The 18745-nt window shown below is 47.1% G+C and overlaps 1 protein-coding gene across 1 annotated transcript in view; it reads left to right on the top strand.

Moving 5' to 3' along the window:
* The window catches only part of GNG7 (G protein subunit gamma 7), a 127779-nt gene that overhangs the window by 12261 nt on the left and 96773 nt on the right, over positions 1-18745 (top strand). The gene's annotated exons all lie outside the window — the stretch shown is intronic.

Below are 18745 nucleotides of genomic sequence, written 5' to 3' on the forward strand. Positions count from 1 at the left end.
CATTGTCTCATTTACGTCTCCCCCCCCCCCCCCCACGCCAATCTCTATGCTCAGGGCAACGTGAACTCCCTACTCACCTCCTTGTGTCCACTTCTGCTCTCTCCACTTAGTTCTGTTTTGTGGTAAATTACACATAACATTAAAGTCTCCATTGTAGTCCTAGCTGGTTTGGATCAATGGATAGAGCGTCGGTCCTCGGACTGAAGGGTCCCAGGTCCGATTCTGGTCAAGGGCACAGGCCTGGGTTGTGGGCTTGACCCCCAATAGGAGGTGTGCAGGAGGCAGCCAGTCAATGATTCTCTCTCATCATTGATGTGTCTCCCTCTCCCTCCCCCTTTCTGAAATAAAAATATATATAAGGGAAAAGAAAGAGTAAAGCTCTCAAATAGAATCAACTAAAAAAACAAACCACCAAAAACAGTTTGATGGAAATATCAGTCACATACCATATAGTTCACCCATTTAAAGTGAAGCATCCATAGGTTTCTGGTGTATTTACAGCTATGTGCAACCATTGCTACAATTTTTGGATGTTTTCATCACCCTAAAAAGACACCCTGTTTCCATCAGCAGTCACTTCCCACTCCCCTCCTTACCTCCCAACAACCACAAACTCACCTCTCGTCCCTGTGGACTTGCCTGTGCTGGACATTTCACAAAAATGGAATCACACACTGTGTCCTTTGTGTCTGGCTTCTCTCACTGAGCATTGTGTTTTCCAGGTCCCTCCACGGTCATGTTTTACAGCAGAATAATATTCCGTTGTATGAATGTATCACATTGTCTTTGTCCACTCACTGATGCACACTGGTTGTTGCCACCTTTTGGCTTTTGTGAGTCCTGCTGCCGTGGAAATGTGTGCACAGGTTTTTATGTGGATGTTTTCAGATTTGCATGGGGATCGTGGGCCCATCATCTATTTTTAAACCCACAGACTGTGCTTCTGTGCCTGCTGGGATTTTTGTCCATTTGCTGCTTTCGCAGCTCAGCCCTGGGGGCTGTGGAAGGAATTGAGTTCCCCTGGCCGAGTCCATTCATCAGCTCCCCACATCCACCCTCATTGGTAACTCAGAGCCTCCGAGCAGCAGTGTCCCTGTGCAGCTGTGCGCCCGGCAGCTTTCTCTGGGCACAGTTGATTTTTCGCCCTCCTGCCCCGGGGTCTGTTTCTGTCCCCCTCACCTAGAATGCTCTCTGCTCTGACAATTCCACTTGCTTGCTCTCAGACTAGCCATGTCTCCACCTTTCCCTACCCTCCACCTACTCTCATGAACACTGTTTTTCAATGACTGAAGCCTGAACCTGCTGCGCCCCCGCCACCGCTGCTCTGAGGTTTTGGTGGGTGGGTTTGTTTTTTCTGTAAAAGAGGCTCCTGGTCAAGGGCAGTGAGAAGACCACACAGAATGGGTCCATGTGCAGAAACATTGACGTTTTTATTCAGATAAAAGCATGGGTGAGTGAAAAGGCAGAAAGAAGCAAGCTGTGGTAGAGAGTGATGGCCCTAAAGATGTCCCCATCCTGTGGACATGTCACCTCACGTGGCAGGGGAACATGCACGGGGGATTAAGTCAAGGACCCTGAGATGGGGGTGATTGTGGATTACTCAGGGGGCCAGGGTCATCACAGGGTCCTTATAGGAGGAGGCAGGAGGGTGAGAGTCAGAGACGGAAGAGGCTGAGCTGCTGGCTGTGAGGATGGAGGAGGGGCCCTGAGCCAGGGATGTGGCGCCTCCAGAAGCTGGGAAAGGCCAGAAACAGTTCTCCCCGGGGCCTTCGGAGGGACCAGCTCTGCCCACACCTGGGTTTAGTTGATTGAAGCCAGGTCAGACTCCTGAGCCCCAGAACTGTCAGAAATAAATGTGTGTCGTCGGAAGCAACTAAGTTTGTGTGACTTGTTACAGCAGCCGTAGGAAACTCATATGGTTAATTTAGGAAACTGCGTTATAGGTGAAGTTCTGTGTCCCCTTAGCTTTTCATCTTGTCTCTTGTCAGTAACATGACATCACAGTGCCTCCCACTCATGGCTGCGCTAGACACACAGAGCAGACGGAGCTTCTCACCACGCACTGTCCACCACGACCCCAGCTGAGCCCGCGATGCAGGATTCTCACCTGCTGCTTCTCTCAGAGGACCTTCCATCATGGGCATTTAAAAAATATATATGTTTTTATTGATTTTAGAGAGAGAGGAAGGGAGAGGGAGAGAGAGATAGAAACATCAATGATAAGAGAGAATCATTGATTGGCTGCCTCCTGCACACCCCACACTGGGAATCGAATCTACAGTCCCAGCATGTGTCCTGACTGGGAGTTGAACCGTGACCTCCTGATTCATAGGTCAACATTCAACCACTGAGCCACACTGGTCAGGCAGCAGACTATTTTTTAAAAATATATTTTTATTGATTTCAGAGAGGAAGGGAGAGGAAGAGAGAAAAACATAACATCACTGATGAGAGAGAACCATTGATTGGCTGGCTCCTGCACGCCCCCAGCTGGGGATAGGGATTGAGCCTGTAACCTGAACATATGCCCTTGACGGGAATTGAACCTGGGACCCTTCAGTCTGCAGGTGGACGCTCTATCCACTAAGCCAAACCAGCTAGGGCTGCAGGCTAATAATTCTTTATTGTTGAAAGTATTACATATGGCCCCCATTGACCCAGCTCACTGCTGCCTCAGGCCTTCAGCACCCTACTGTCTGTGTCCATGGGTTATGCATATATGCATACAAGGCCTTTGGTTAATTATCTCCCACCCACCCACCCTTCCCCACTTACCTCTGAGATCCCGCTCTCTGTTCCATGCTTCCATGTCTCTGAATCCACTTTGTTCATCAGTTTATTTTGTTACTTAGATTCCACGTATGAGTGAGATCATGTGATACTTGTCTTTCCCTGACTGACTTATTTCACTCAGCATGACACTCTCCAGGTCCCTCCATGCTGTTGAAAGGGTAAGAGAGTCTTCTTTTTTTACAGCAGGCTAATTTTTAAGTTGATAATTTTGTATGGCCCTCGAATACTGTCATAAATATCCACATGGCCCCTGGCAGAAAAAAGGTTCCCCACCCCTGCACTGTGTGCCGGATGCCACTGGCCACCACAGTTGTTGATCGAGCCCTTAAACCAGGTCTGTTCCACCAAAGAGTGTGATCCGGCCGCGAGTGTCCAGTGATGAGGGGAAGCTTCCCTGTCTTAAACATTTGAAGTGGGCATCACTGTCCCTTCTTTAAGCAGTCGAGCCGAGTTGGTTTGGCTCAGTGGATAGGGCGTCAGCCTGTGGACTGAAGGACCCTCCTTTCGACTCCCGTCAAGGGCACATGTCCGGGTTGTGAGCTCAATCCCCAGTAGGGGGCCTGCAGGAGGCAGCCAATCAATGATTCTCTCTCATCATTGATGTTTCTATCTCTCTCCCTCTCCCTTCCTCTCTGAAATCAATAAAAATATATTTAATAATAATAATAATTAAGCAGTCGGAACGCTGAGCAGTTGTAAAACCTGCCCTGGGTCGTGCAGTGAATACATGGTGACTCCAGGTTTCTAATCAAAACCAAACCCACTCCAGTGCTCTTTTCAGCTTCCCCTGGGCCTCCCTCCATCTGTGCCCCCACCTGTGAAATGGGGAAATAATAAAACTTCGCTCACAGTTATGGCAGTGACAGTATGAGGTAATTGCTTGTGCTGTATGTGCAATTATCTGCTCCACTGGTTGTCATCAGCATTGTTATTCCATGGTGTCGCCCCAGCACCCACATTTCTGACCTTCCACGCCATACTCTCTCCTGCAGACTCATTCCTATAGGACCGGGGTCTCTCCCTTGGCATTGTGGACTCAGGCTGGGGCATTGGATGTGGTGCTGTCCTGGGCACTGTGGGGTGTTGAGCAGCATCCTTGGCCCCCACCCACTGCATGCTAGGAGTACCCACAGTTGTGAGAACCTCAGACATCACCCAGTATCCCCTGGAGGCAGAATCTACCCCCCTGTTGTGTGCAGGGGATCAAAGCCAAAAACAACAACAACAAACAAACCCCAAAACACCAAACCACTTAGAATTTTCAACTACTCAGTGACGTCCCGTTGACACATTGGAGTGGAACTCAAGCACCACACTGAGCTCAGACTGCTGGAACGTTTTGTCTCCAGATGATGTTCCCAAATCTTCTTCCCTAGAAAAATTCTCAGTAGCACATGTGGAAATGTAATTAGCGGCCTTTTTCCTCTGTGGTAATGACACAGATTTGGGTCTGTAATAAAGAGGAACGAGTCCCTTTAGACCTGAGTGCCAGACTGGGCAGGGTCCCCCCCAGGAGAACCACCTGCTGAGAATCAGGGCAGGCTGTTCTGCGTGGGGGGCTGTCCCCGGCACAGCTGAGTATCCAGCAGCATCCCTGGCCCCTACCCACTCAATATCAGGAGCACCTCCAGTCGCGGCCACCACACATGTCCCTAGACAGTGCCCAGTGTCTCCTGGGGGCAAAATTGACCCTCTTCCCCTCATTGAAAATCCCCGTGCAAGGAACGTACGTTTTTCTAGTGTTTTTCTTCATGCCCTGTAGGACCCTGGGGAAATGTTTTCCCCGCAGTTCTTTGCATGTCTAGACCCACACATGTATCAGCTTAGGTCATGGCTGTCCTTCAGAGCCATCCTCAGAGAGGGCCTGTGCAGGCTGATAGTTCTGATCTCTAACCAGCTTGGTTTGGTAAATAATGTTCCCAGCTTCTTTACCTCTGAGTGACCTGGCTGGCATTTCCTGGTTTTTGTGAATAGCACTGAACATGGCCGTGGCACTCTCCCTTCCACATGGTCCCAAAGCCTCAATTCTCAGTTCTCTCTGGCAGAGAGCCCATTGTGGGCCTGTCTCCTAGAACGTGGTCTGTTTGGTTCATTTACAAACATGATCAACTGTTAAGGGGAGGGGGGGGTTGCTGTAGCTGATGGTATGTGTGAGGAATATAAAGCAGTTTGCAATCCCATAGCACTTTCCATGTGTTAAAATATTACCAGTCCCAAGTGCGTAAAATCTGGTTTGTGATCTATTCTCATCTCAACCAAGGGAGAGGCGTTAGAACAGTCCTGATTTAAGGAGAGTAGTATGATATATACATATAACGTATAGCATTGTTTTCTGAATCAGCTTTTCCTTTGGGGGATATACAACAGCACAGCTTTCAGACCCAGTAATGTAGAAAATATGCCTGGTAGTATATATGCCATTGAGTATGAAACTCCTGGGTTATGGATGTCCATGAAAAATAGCTCTATTGTCTTCACCACCCCCGATCTCACATTGAAGCCGGTGTTTTCTCCTTTTGCTGTCACCTTGGGAGGCCCTGCACTTCCAGTAGTGTTGCCATTGTGATGGCCTTCAAGCTGGGCTGCTCTGCTTTTGTATGTTTCAAATGTACACACTTGTATGTTTCTAATGTCTCTCAGATTTTTATCTTTTGAGGGTAGATTTGAATTTGCGAAATAGCCTACATTCGTCTGCTAATGCTGCATAACAAATCACTACAAACACAGTGGCTTGAAACAACACAGTTTTCTGTCTCACACAGTATCCATGGGTCAGGAATCTGGCTCTTCCACTCAGGGTATCTTAGGCTGCAATCAGATTGTCGCCTAGGCTGCAGTCTTATCTCAGCTGGGGAAGGATCCACTTCCAAGCTTGCTCACATGGCTGTTGACATGGTTTAGTGTTTCATTGGCTATTGACTGGAGGCCACTCTCAGATTTTTGGCTGTTGGCAGGTGGGCCTTCCCAGCATGGAAATTGGCTTCATCACAGGAGCAAAGGAGAGAGTCTTCTAGCAAGATGGGAATTACATTCTCGCATTAAGATAATCATGGAACCCTGGCTGGGTGGCTCAGTTGGTTGGAGTGTTGCCCGTATACTGGGAGGTGGTGGGTCTGAATCCTGGTCAGGGCATTCGAAACAACTGATCATTGTTTCCCTCTCACATTGATGTTTCTCTCTCTCTCTCTCTCTCTCTCTCTCTCTCTCTCTCCCCCTTCGTCTCTTAAATCAATAAAAACATATCCTTGGGTGACAATTAAAAAAATGTTAGCTATTTAAAAAAAAAGATGATCATGGAAGCGACATCCCATCACTTCAGCCATATTCTAGTAGTTAGAAGCAAGTTACAGGTACCCCCACATTCAGGAAAGTGATGACACATGCATGAGGACCAGGAGTCGGGGGTCATGGGGGGACCATCTTAGTGTGCCGACACCTAGCCAACCGTCGGTCACTCAGTGGTGAATAGGTGGATGGCTCAACGGGAACAGGGTCAGTTTTGGTTTAAAGGGAAATATTATTGCCAAGTCACAAGGCTGTATTTCCCAAGTGTAAGATTTCTGTTCTATCTGAAGGTGGTTTCTGAGGATGAATCCAAAAATGTCATGAGCCGAAACCGGTTTGGCTCAGTGGATAGAGCGTCGGCCTGCGGACTAAAGGGTCCCAGGTTCGATTCCGGTCGAGGGCATGTGCCTGGGTTGCGGGCATATCCCCAGTATGAGATGTGCAGGAGGCAGCTGATTGATGTTTCTCTCTCATCGATGTTTCTAGCTCTCTATCTCTCTCCCTTCCTCTCTGTAAAAAATCAATAAAATATATTTTAAAAAAAAAACCAAAAGAAAAAAACAAAAATGTCATGAGATGACATACTGTTTTGAAAGTTGAAAGTTGCTCAAGGTGGCTGTTTGAAGGGAAGGATGCCTGTTTAATTTTGTCATAATAGTTAATCACACCAATTGGATTACCTTGCCTTGGATCACCCAGTGTGTCAGTGGAGAATTAGAGACCAGCCTTCATGTGTTAGGAGGGGGACTTGGAATGGGATGAGAGGGCGGGAGGCATGCGTGGAGTAGTCCTGGCTTTGGAGTCCCTAGGGCAGCGGTTCTCAACCTGTGGGTTGCGACCCCTTTGGCGGTCGAACGACCCTTTCACAGGGGTCACCTAAGACCATCCTGCATATCAGATATTTACATTACGATTCCTAACAGTAGCAACATTACAGTATGAAGTAGCAATGAAAATAATTTTATGGTTGGGTCACAACATGAGGAACTGTATTTAAAGGGCCAGAAGGTTGAGAACCACTGCCCTAGGGTGTGGATTGTGTCTGGGCTATGCCACTCAGCAGCTGTGTGACTTGGACAAGTCACTTAACCTCTCTGAACCTCCATCTTCTCATCAGCAAAATGATGTTAAACTTTAGCTTGCTAGATTGTTTTAAAGACTAGGCATAATTTATAGAAAGTATAATAAATGCAGTGTGGGATCCTGGAACAGAAGAGGGTCATTAGTGGAAAAACTGAGTGAACTGTGGAGTTTAGTTAATAGCAACATTGATGTTTTAATTGTGACAAATGTATCCTGGTTCTGTAAGTTGTTAACATTAGGGGAAGCTGGGTGAATGATATGCAGGAGATGTCTGTGCTATCTTTGCAACTCTTCTGTAAATCTTAAATTATTGCAAAGTAAAAAGTTTATTTTAAAAAAACCACAGGAAGACGTTATTTTTCACTTTAAAAATAAGTGATAAGTAATAAAAGTTATTAGCACTGTTGATGAGAGTGTGGACAGGATGGAATAAAATGAAGTAATCTTTCTCAACAATCGTTTATTAATGTATTTTCAAGAACCTTAAAACTATTTGATGCTCTCTAATCCCATATAGTATCTCTAAAAATAAATACTTAGGGATACATTAGTAATTAGAGATGAACATAAAGATATTCTCAGCAGCATTATTTTTTAATATGTTTTTTATTAATTTTTTAGAGAAAGAGGGAGGGAGAGGAATAGAGAGATAGAAACATCGATGCGAGATAAACATCATCGATTGCCTGCCTCCTGCACACCCCCCACTGAGGATTGAACACACAAGCTGGGCATGTGCCCTGACAGAGGATAGAACCTGGACCTCTTGGTTCTAAGTCAGCATTCAATCATTGAGCCACATCAGTTGGGCTCAGCAGCATCTATATATATAAAAGCCTAAGCAACTGCTTGACCATTCGACCATTCGACCGGTAGCTATGATGTGCACTGACCACCAGGGGGCAGATGCTCAATGCACAGGCATGGAAACATGGAACAGACTGATGAATCTCAGAGGGAAGGGGGGGGGCAGGAAGAGATTAATCAAAGATCTTATATGCATACTAGAGGCCCAGTGCACAAATTTGTGCACTGGTGGGGTCCTCGGGGATCCACTGCGGGGATCAGGCTGAAACCAGCAGTCTGACATCCCCCAAGGGGTTCTGGATTGTGAGAGGGCTCAGGCTAGGCCGAGGGACCCCCACTGGTGCACAAATCTGTATACCAGGCCTTGGTTATTTATAAAGCAAAAATTAGGAGCAGTCTAAATGATCAATAGTAAGGAAATGGGCTAATCAATTATGACACACCTCAGTGTGAATACCAGGTATATGGACTGCCATGAGAAACCATGTTTTCAAAGAAAGTGCAATGATATGAGAAAGTATAATGATAGAATGTTAAATAATGGTAGAGGCCAAAAATGCCTAGTTGCTTTCCTTTCTTTTTTTAAATTTATGTTTTTTATTGATTTTAGAGAGAGAGGAAACGAGAGAATCATCAATGTGAAAGAGAAACACTTATCAGCTGCCTCCTGCATGCCCCACTGGGGATCAAGCCTGCAACCCAGGCATGTGCACTGACTGGAAATCGAACTGGTGACCTTTTGGTACATGGGATGACACTCAACCAACTGAGCCACACTGGCCAGGGCCCTAGTTGCTTTTCTTTTTTTTTTAAAATATGTTTTATTTGATTTTTTTAGGGAGAATGGAAGGGAGAGGGATAGAGATATGGAAACATTGCTGAGAGAGAAACATCTATCGGCTGCCTCCTGCATGCCCCCCACTGGGGATTAAGCCAGCAATCCGAGCATGATTTCTGACAGAGAATCGAACCAGTGACCTCTTGGTTCATGGATCCACGCTCAACCACTGAGCCACACCAGCCGGGCCCTAGTAGCTTTTCTTATAAAGTTACTTTCTGAGGCCCAAAGCTCAGTGCTAAAAGCTTTAAGTTTGCTTTTCTAGAAAAGCTGTGGCCAGCACCCAGTGAGTTACAAGTGGAGGTGTTTTGTATGGTGCTTGCTTTTGGGGTCCGCAGGGTCCTTCTGTGTGGTGGCCGATGAGGTGGCCTGTTCATTGACTGCATGTGGCTGCACTGCTGCCTGCTGGGAAGCAGATTCCTAAAACTGAGCTCCTCATGGACTTGACCTTCACAGAGCAGACATTAGGTGGTGAGCGTAAATCGCTCTCCTACCTGGCTCTGGTGGCTGATAGGCTAAACCCTGTCCACAGGCTTTGGAGCTTGACCAGCCAAGCAGTTTTTTTTTAAAATATATTTTATTGATTTCTTACAGAGAGGAAGGGAGAGGGATAGAGAGTTAGAAACATGGATGAGAGAGAAACATCGGTCAGCTGCCTCCTGCACACCCCCTACTGGGGATGTGCCCGCAACCCAGGTACATGCCCTTGACCAGAATCGAACCTGGGACCTTTCAGTCCGCAGGCCGATGCTCTATCCACTGAGCCACACCGGTCAGGGCCCAAGCAGTTTTTTAACGTCTAAAAAATATGTCATGGCTATATATTTGTTTTATTTGATGGTTAATTTTTTAAAAATATATATTTTTATTGATTTTTACACAGAGGAAGGGAGAGGGATAGAGTTAGAAACAACAATGAGAGAGAAGCATCAATCAGTTGCCTCCTGCACGACCCGTACTGGGGATCAAGCCCACAACCCAGGTACATGCCCTTGGCCGGAATTGAACCTGGGACCCTTCAGTTCCCAGGCCAATGCTCTATCCACTGAGCCAAACCGGTTAGGGCTGATGGTCACTTTTGAGAACAAGGCCATTGAATTTGGAAGACCAATTAAGACGTTTTAACAGCAAATTATAAGGAAATTATGAATTTCCTTCAGTGTGTTATGGCAATACAGTTTATAATTTGCAAACTTTTCTTTAAAATATACTTATCTTGGAGTAGTTTTGGGTTTACAGGAAAGTTATGAAGATAGTACAGAGCTCCCATATGCCCCACACCCAGTTTCCCCCATTATTAACATTAGTGTGGTACATGGGTCACATTAATGAGCCAATATCAGTGCATTGTGATGAACTTAAAAATAAAAAAAAGCTCATACTTTATTCAGATTTCACTAGCTTTTCCCTAATGTCCTCTTTTTATTGCCAAAATGTTAAAATCAGGAGATTGTAGAATAAAAACTCTCAGGATAATTGGAGTTGCTGATGCCACGGGCCGCCTCCTGCGCAGTGGCAGAGCTGGCCCTGGAGCAGCGTCCCTTTCCAATGAGCCAGGTGTAGTCTCTCCAGGGCCCCACACTGCTGCCATCTGCCTGCCTTGGGGCCCACCTCACACTCATGGTCCCGGACGGGCACCAGAGCTCAGCACGCACCCCCTCGGCCCTCAGGGGAGATTCCCACAGAGCTCATTCCGAGCTGTAAATCAGAAAAACGTGTTGGAATGCAGGTGAGCACGAGTCACCTGGGAGCATGTGATGGTCAGTGTGAAGGACACGGGTGGCCATGCGAGGCTCAGAGCCACAGGCATCTAGGGATGCTGGGAAGGGGCTGGGAGGCTGCTCAATCCCTTAAATGCCCCGGACGCCCCACACCGAGAATGACCTGGTCCCAATGTCAGCAGTGCCCGGGGGAGAAAGCATGGACTAAGGTGACCTTCAGATGAAAGAATATTCTGTCATTAAAAAAAAAGAACAAAAATAATCAGAATTGTATGGAACCACAAGAGACCCTGAATAGCTAAAGCAATGAGAAAAGAAATGAAGCCGGAGGTATCACACTACTTGACTTCACATCATACTATAGAGCTACGATAATCAAAACAGCATGGTATTGGCAGAAAAACAGATACACATGCCAATGGAACAGAATTGAGAGCACAGAAATAAAACCACGTATATATGTGCAAATCACTTTTGACTAAGGGACCAAAAACACAATAAAGAAAAGATACCTCTCCCAAGAAGACATACATATGGCCAACCTATACGAAAAGATGTTTAACTTCACATCTTTTAGGGAAGCTATTAGGGAAATGCAAATCAAAACTACAATGAGTATCACCTCACACCTGTTAGAATGGCTATTATCAACAAGATAGATGATAAGTGTTGGAGAGGCTGTGAAGAAGAAGAGACCCTCGCCTGGCTGGCATGGCTCAGTGGTTGAGCATCATCTATGAACCAGGAGGTCACGGTTCAATTACTGGTCAGGGCACCTGCCCAGGTTGCGGACTCGATCCCCAGTGGGGGCATGCAGGAGGCAGCCGATCAATTATTCTCCCTCATCATTGATGTTTCTATCTCTCCTCTCCCTTCCTCTCTGAAATCAATAAAAAAAATATTTTTAAAAAAGGATCCCTCATTCACTGCTGATAGAAATATAAACTGGTACAGCCACTATGAAAAACAGTATGAAGTTTCCTAAAAAAATTAAGAATAGAGTTACCATATGACCCAGCAATCCCTCCGGGTATCTGACCGAAAAACTCAAAAACATTTATTTGTAAAGGTATATGCACCCCTATATTCATTGCAGCATTGTTCACGGTGGCCAAGACATGGAAGCAACCAAGGTGTCTTTCAATAGAGGACTGGATAAGGATGTGGGACATAGATGCAATGCAATGCTACTCCGCCATAAGAAAAGATGAAACACTGCTATTTGGGGCAACATGGGTGGACCTTGAGAATATCATGCTAAGCGAAATAAGTCAGAAAAAGCTAAGAATCATATGATTTCACTCATATGTGGGCTATAAAACGGAAACTCATAGACACAGACAACAGTGTGGTGGTTACCAGAGGGAAGGGGGTTGGCGTAGTAAAGGGTAAAGGGGGCCAAATACTAGTATATGGTGATGGAAGACGATTTGACTTTGGGTGGTGGGCACACAATGCAATATGTAGATTATGTATCACAGACATGTACACTTGAAACCTATATGATCTTAACCAATGTCACCCCAATAAAATTAATTAGAAAAAAAGAATATTCTGTGGGTTTCAACATCAGGACCCAAAGCTGTGCCAAGGCCCCTGGGCTCTGGGAAGATGGGCGGGTGCAGCAGCGCCTCACCTGCTCAGCACATTTCACCCTCCGGAGGCTGCAGGGCTGACCTGGCAGAGTCAGGGGAACACGGTTCCCAGAGCAGCAGAGCTCAGAGCAGGAGCCCCCGCTCCATCCCACAGGAGAGCGGGTCTCGCTGACAGCACGGCCCACACAGCAGCGGGGCGGGGCCTCACAGGCAGACGGGATGCTGTGCTGTCAGCCCATCTGAAAGGCTGGGGTGGGCCCTGGTGGGTGGGGAAGGGCAGACCACCCAGCCTGGCTGACTGGGGGACCCCAAGGTGGGCCTCCTTTACCAGAACCAGGGGGAACAGGCTACAGTTGTTTTGCTCCCAGGGAGGCTGCCTGTGTTGTCTTCATTCCTTCAATAAGATATTCACTGAGCACCCAGACTGAGTCTGAAAAGACAACCCTGCAGAGCCTGAGGTGGCGACGTTGATCGCTCTTTATGAGGAGTCAGTGGATTTCTGTCAGGGCCAGAGAGTAAATATTCTCAGCTTTGTGGGACGGACGCTCCCTGTCACAGCCCCTCAGTTCTGCCTTTGTAAGCATGAAAGTGCCACAGGCAGTATTCAAGTGAACGGGCATGGCTGTGTTTCAATTAAACTTTATGTACAAACATACATGGTTGGCCGGATTTGGCCTCTTGTCTCTTACAGATCAGCCTGGCCCCCCTCCTTCCCCATGCAGAGGCCCCTTATTCAAAGTGGTATGTGACACTCTGACTAGCCCCTTCTTCTCTGAGGCTTCCTTGGAGATCTCAGGCTGGCGTTATTGCCTTTCTGAGCCTCAGTTTCCCCATTTTGCAGAGTGAGGATAATTATCCTCCTATGGAGTTCTGTATAGGTTGCTAGATATTATAGGACAGTGGTTCTCATCTAGGGCGATCCTACTTCCAAGGGACACTGGGCAATGTCTGGGGACATCTGTGGTTGTCATGACTGGGGGTGCCCCAGGCATCGAGTGAGTGGGGTCCAGGATGAACACCCTGCAGTGCCCAGGATCCCCCCTCCCCAGAGAACAGTCCAGCCCCGAATGTCTATAGGGCTGAGTGTCTAGTAAGTTACCTTGCAAAGACCAGGAGATGTTAGTTGTCTGCCTGTCTTTGGACCACTGCTTCACTCTTATTTTCCAGAACTCTCCATCCATAAAACCGCTGCCCTCCTGCATGCTTGTTCGCTGGCTGCACACCTGGCAGGCATTGGCTGAGTGCCACCTGGCGCCACGGCCTCCTGAGTGGATGCACCCCATTGCCCAGATCTGTCTGGGTGTCCCGAGGCTTCCTCCAGCAGCAAGGGTCTCAGCCACCATGGCTGGTGCAGGAGCCACGCAGCCACCTGTCTTTTCTCCCCCTCCTCCTTCCTTTCATAAGAGCAAACTTCCCTGCTCATTAGCATATCCTGTTATTAGTGCCTTTCTTTTCTAGGTTATATAATGCTGTCATTATTAGAGGCTGTCACAGGGACTTCATGTTCCCTCAATCATATTTTAAAGCCTTCTCTAGCTTACAAAACTAATTGCCTATTGGTGCTCCCTTCTTTTCTTTTTTAAATAAACTTTTTTTTTTAGAATTGTCACAGAGTCACAGAAAAATTGGGAAGACAGTATAGAGTTCCCATACATTCTGCACCCAGTCCCCACTATTGTTAACATCATACATCACTCTGGTACATTCGTCACAACAAATAAACCAATATTGGTGTGATCTTATTAACCGACATCCATTCATATCTCCATCATTTTCCCCTAATGCCCCTTTTCTGCCCCAGGACTTTACCCAGGACCCCACATGGCATTCTCGTGTCTCCTCAGGCCCCTCTGGGCTGTGATGGTTTCTCAAATTTTCCATATGCAGAAACCAGTTCTTACTCTAGGGATGGATTATAAGGGGACCTGACTGGTGGTGATTTTGCAGGTGGGAAACTATCCTATCTAGGATGATATGAAAATTTTGCTCACCAAATTTAGGTATTTTGTTATTTACTTATTCTTCTTTATTCCTATCCCTTTGCACCCTCCTCTTTGGCAACCATCAGCTGGTCCTCTGTATCTATGAGGCTGTTTCTGTTTTGTATTTTCATTTATTTTGTTTTTTACATTCCACATGTAAGTGAAATCACGGTCTTTGTCCTTCTCTGTCTGACTTATTCCACTTTAGCATAATGCTCTCTAGGTCCATCCATGTTATTGCAAGTGGGTAAGATTTTATCTTTTTTATGGTTGAGTAATATTCCATTGTGTATGTGTATCATATCTTTTATTTGTTAACATTTTTATTGATTTCAGAGAGGAAGGGAGAGGGAGAGACAAATAGAAACATCAATGATGAAAGAGAATCATTGATTGGCTGCCTCCTGCACACCCCCTACTGGGGATCAAGCCTGCAACCCAGGCATGTACCCTTGACCGGAATCAAACCCCGGACCCTTCAGTCTGCAGGTTGATGCTGTATCCACTGAGCCAAATCGGCTAGGGCGCATCTTTTATTTTTATTATTATTTTTTAATCCTCGCCCAAGGATATGTTTTTATTGATTTTTGGATAAACAGAGATGTGAGAGAGAAACATTGGTTGCCTCCGGTATGTGCCCTGACCAGGGATTGAACCCAAAAGCTAGGTATGTGCCCTGATTGGGAATCAAACCTGCAACCTTTTGGTCTACAGGATGACTCTCCAACCAGCTGAGCCATCTGGCCAGGGCTCGCATCAACTGTTGATGGACACCTATGTTGCCTTTAAGTGTATCTTGGCTGTTGTAAATAATGCTGCAATGAACATAGGGGCTCATATATCTTTTTGAAGTAATGTTTTTTCTTTGGATAAACATCCAGAAATGTACTTGGTAGATGTGTGTCAGCTCTAATGTTGGTTGTTTGAAGAACCTTCATGCTGTTTCCCATGGTGGCTGGACCAATTGGCAATCCCACCAACATGCGTAAGGTTCCCTTTTCTCCCCGTCCTCACCCACCTGGCTGGTGGTTGATTTAGCGGTGACATATTTAGATATTTTGGATGCCCTTTGCAGTTGGAGTTTTCTAGATGGCTGATTGAGATGAGGTATTTACTAACAAAGATAGGCGTCGGACTTTTCAAGGTGGTGGGGAAGCAACAGCTCTCTTCATATACATATATGTATATACATATACATATATATGTGTGTATATATTTACATATATATATATATACACACATACATATGTATATTTAAATATTTTTATTGATTTCAGAGAGGAAGGGAGAGAGAGAGAAACATCAATGATGAGAGAGAATCATTAGTCGGCTACTTCCTGCATACCCCCTACTGGGGACTGAGCCCAAAACGGGCATGTGCCCTGACCAGGAATTGAACTGTGACCTGTGACCTCCTGATTCATAGGTCAGTGCTCAACCACTGACGCAAACCGGTTGGGAGCAACAGCTCTCTTTTGAATTTAAAAGAAGTTACCCCTTGCCCTAACTGGTTTGGCTCAGTGGATAGAGCATCGGCCTGCAGACTGAAAGGTCCCAGGTTCGATTCCGGTCAAGGGCATGTACCTTGGTTGCGGGCACATCCCCAGTAGGAGGTGTGCAGGAGGCAGCTGATCGATGTTTCTCTCTCATCGATGTTTCTCTCTATCCCTCTCCCTTCCTCTCTGCAAAAAATCCCAATAAAATATATTTAAAAAAATAAAAAAAGGAATTACCCTTTGTGGTTGTGAGTGTTTTGGGTTGCTAGGTGATCACAAAGGCAGGATCGAGCTTTCCCTATGACCTGGGATCTAATTACAGGATGAGAGAGTGGAATGTATGTCTGCACAGGTCCTGGATATGAGCATTTGTGGCTAAAATATTGCCATTTTTTATAGATCGCAAACTAAAGCCCGAGAGCTGAATCCAGGCTACCTAGTTTTGTAAATAAAGTTTTATTGGCACATGGCCACACCCATTTGTCTGCGACAGCCCTGTTGGATTGTAGGGACAGGACTGTGTAACTTGCACAGCCAAAAATATCTACTCGCTGGTCCTTCACTGAAACACATTGCTGGGCCCTGATCTGGTGAATAAAGCAGGTCATGGAAGTTCTAATACAATAAAGAAGTTCTACTATATAAGTTAGTATATAATATATGACAGAGTTTTAACAATAAAACAATGATGTGCTATTAACAATATGCCAGGCACTGATTTAAGCATTTTGTAGATTTTCATTTAAATCCAGAAAACAAACCCGTGTGGGAGGTGCTGCCACCCTCTCCCTGCTACAGATTTGGAAACTGAGGGATGGAGGAGGGAGAAGTCGTGAAGATGGGACAGACAGTACGCCACCGTGCTGCCTCTCAGGTGCAAGAATATATGTCCGCACCCACCCGCTTCCTTGGGATTCAGTGTAGCTGTTTTAATCGTGAATGAAGAGAGAGATCTGTTTCGTTCATATTTTCTTTTTTTATTGTCCAAAATTGGTCCTCTTCCCGAATCGGTCGCCTGTCCCTCCATACATTACGATCTCAGGTGGTGGGGGATGCGGCCTGGCGTGGCGAGGTAATCCTGTCCCCAGGGGCCTGGGCGGTATCTGGGGGCATCTGGAGTTGTCACACGGGGTGCCCCGGCACTGAGGGGATGGGGGTTAGGGATGCTGCTCAATACCCCACAGTGCTCAGAATGGGCTCCAAGAGAATGACCCAGCCCCAATGCCAGCAGTGCCAAGTGGGAGAGATCCAGTGTTAATTATTTGGGGAAAAATTGAGGCCAATCCCTGCTCATAGACGACACCAGAACAAATCCTCAGTGGTCAGACCATGTAAACCAGAGGAACAACCTCCCCCCAACTCCCCCGTGTTACATAGAGAAGAGTTGGGCCAGCCTCGAAGGCACCAAGAGCATTGTCCTCCTCGGCTCCCAGAGACCTTAAACCCCTGGGGTCAAGGTCACTGTGCCCATTTTCCCTGTCTCAGTCCTGGCCAAGCCCGCCATCAACCTAGTGGTTTTGGAGCAGGGTGGCACTGCCCTGGCCCCCAGGTGTCTTCCCTAGTCCCCAGGCTCTCCTCCCCCTTCACTTGCAGTCAGAGCGAGTCAGGGTGACATATTTAGATGGTTACTGTGGTGATGAGTGAAGGCTGAGGTAATAGCTGCAGTGAGTGCATAAAAGCCAGCGCTGTTTCTATATCCAGCCTCCAGCAAGATGAGGCACTCCTGCTACGTGCGGGTGGGATGTCGTGTGGGAAGGGAAGGGGTTCGTGTGTCCTGGTTCACCCACTCAGATCTCAGAGGCAGATCTGCAACCTGGGAGGGGGGAGAGCTGCCTGTTGCTGGGCCCCTGGCAGTCCCTGTCACAGGGGGCTGCTTAGAGCAAGGGTTCTCATCCAGGGCAATCTTGCCTCCAGAGGACAGACACTAGGGCATGTCTGGGGACATCTGTGGTTGTCAGGACTAGGGATCAAGTGGGTGGGGGTTCAGGTATGCTGCTCAGTACTCCCCAGGGCCTAGGAAGACACCCCCCCAACACACACACATAGAATGACTGGTCCCCATGTCTGCAGTGCCACGGGGAAGAACCTTGCTTTAGGGGAAAGATGATAGAGGCAATGGATTTATTCAGTTTCCGTGCTGGCATTGAAGTCTTGAGAATTTGTGAAATCCCAAAGGCTTCACTTTCTTGCCCTAGTTGTTCTGCCGCTCTCCTCTCATTGAGTTTACCAGTCCCACTGGGCTCTGTGTCTCTCCAGGTTATTAGGGCAATAGAGGTTGGGAAAACGGAAAAATGAAAATGACATCGCTATTCAGTGCTTGACATTAGCAAAATGGAATCGCTGAGTAAATGTCTACATGGAGATGCCCGGTGAATCAGCCCTGATGCAGGTGTATCAGTTGTCTATTGCTACCTAACAAATGCCCCCAAACTTTTATTACCCTACAGCTTCTATGGGTCAGGAATTTGGAAGCAGCTTAACTGGGTGGCTCGGGCTCAGAGACTCTAGGGCAGTGGTTGGCAAACCGCGGCTCGGCAAACAGCGGTGTTCGCGAGCCACATGCGGCTCTTTGGCCCCTTGAGTGCGGCTCTTCCACAAAATACCGACTTCTGCGCGTGGGCCACGAAGTTTCAATCACACTGCGTGTGTGCGCCCCCACGTGGTATTTTGTGGAAGAGCCACACTCAAGGGGCCAAAGAACCGCATGTGGCTCACGAGCCCCGACCTTGGCTCTAGGGAGGTTTCAGAGCACGCGTCAGCAACTCCTGCCTTGTCTGGAGGCTCACCTGAGCTGGAGGAGCCACTTCAGGATGGCTTCCCGATGCGGGTGTTGCGGGGAGGTCTCAGCTCCTCGCCACACGGACCCCCCCCGCAGCGCTGCTTGGCCATCCTCACAGTGTGGTAGCTGGTTTCCCCAAGAGAGGGTGATCCCAGAGAGAGTGAGGAGGAAGTCACGACTTGGTCCCGGAAGTGATGTGCTTTCACTTCTGCCACGTGCAAGTGGTCACAGACCGACTGTGATACAGAGTGGGATGAGGCCACCCAAGAGCATGACTACCAGATGGGTCACTGGAGACTGGCAAGGAACTAGCTCTGAAAACAGTCAATGTGACATTAGTTTATTTGTCCACTGTTCCTGAAGAAA

Source organism: Myotis daubentonii, chromosome 5 (assembly GCF_963259705.1).
Source record: "Myotis daubentonii chromosome 5, mMyoDau2.1, whole genome shotgun sequence".
Classification (NCBI taxonomy): Eukaryota; Metazoa; Chordata; class Mammalia; order Chiroptera; family Vespertilionidae; genus Myotis; species Myotis daubentonii.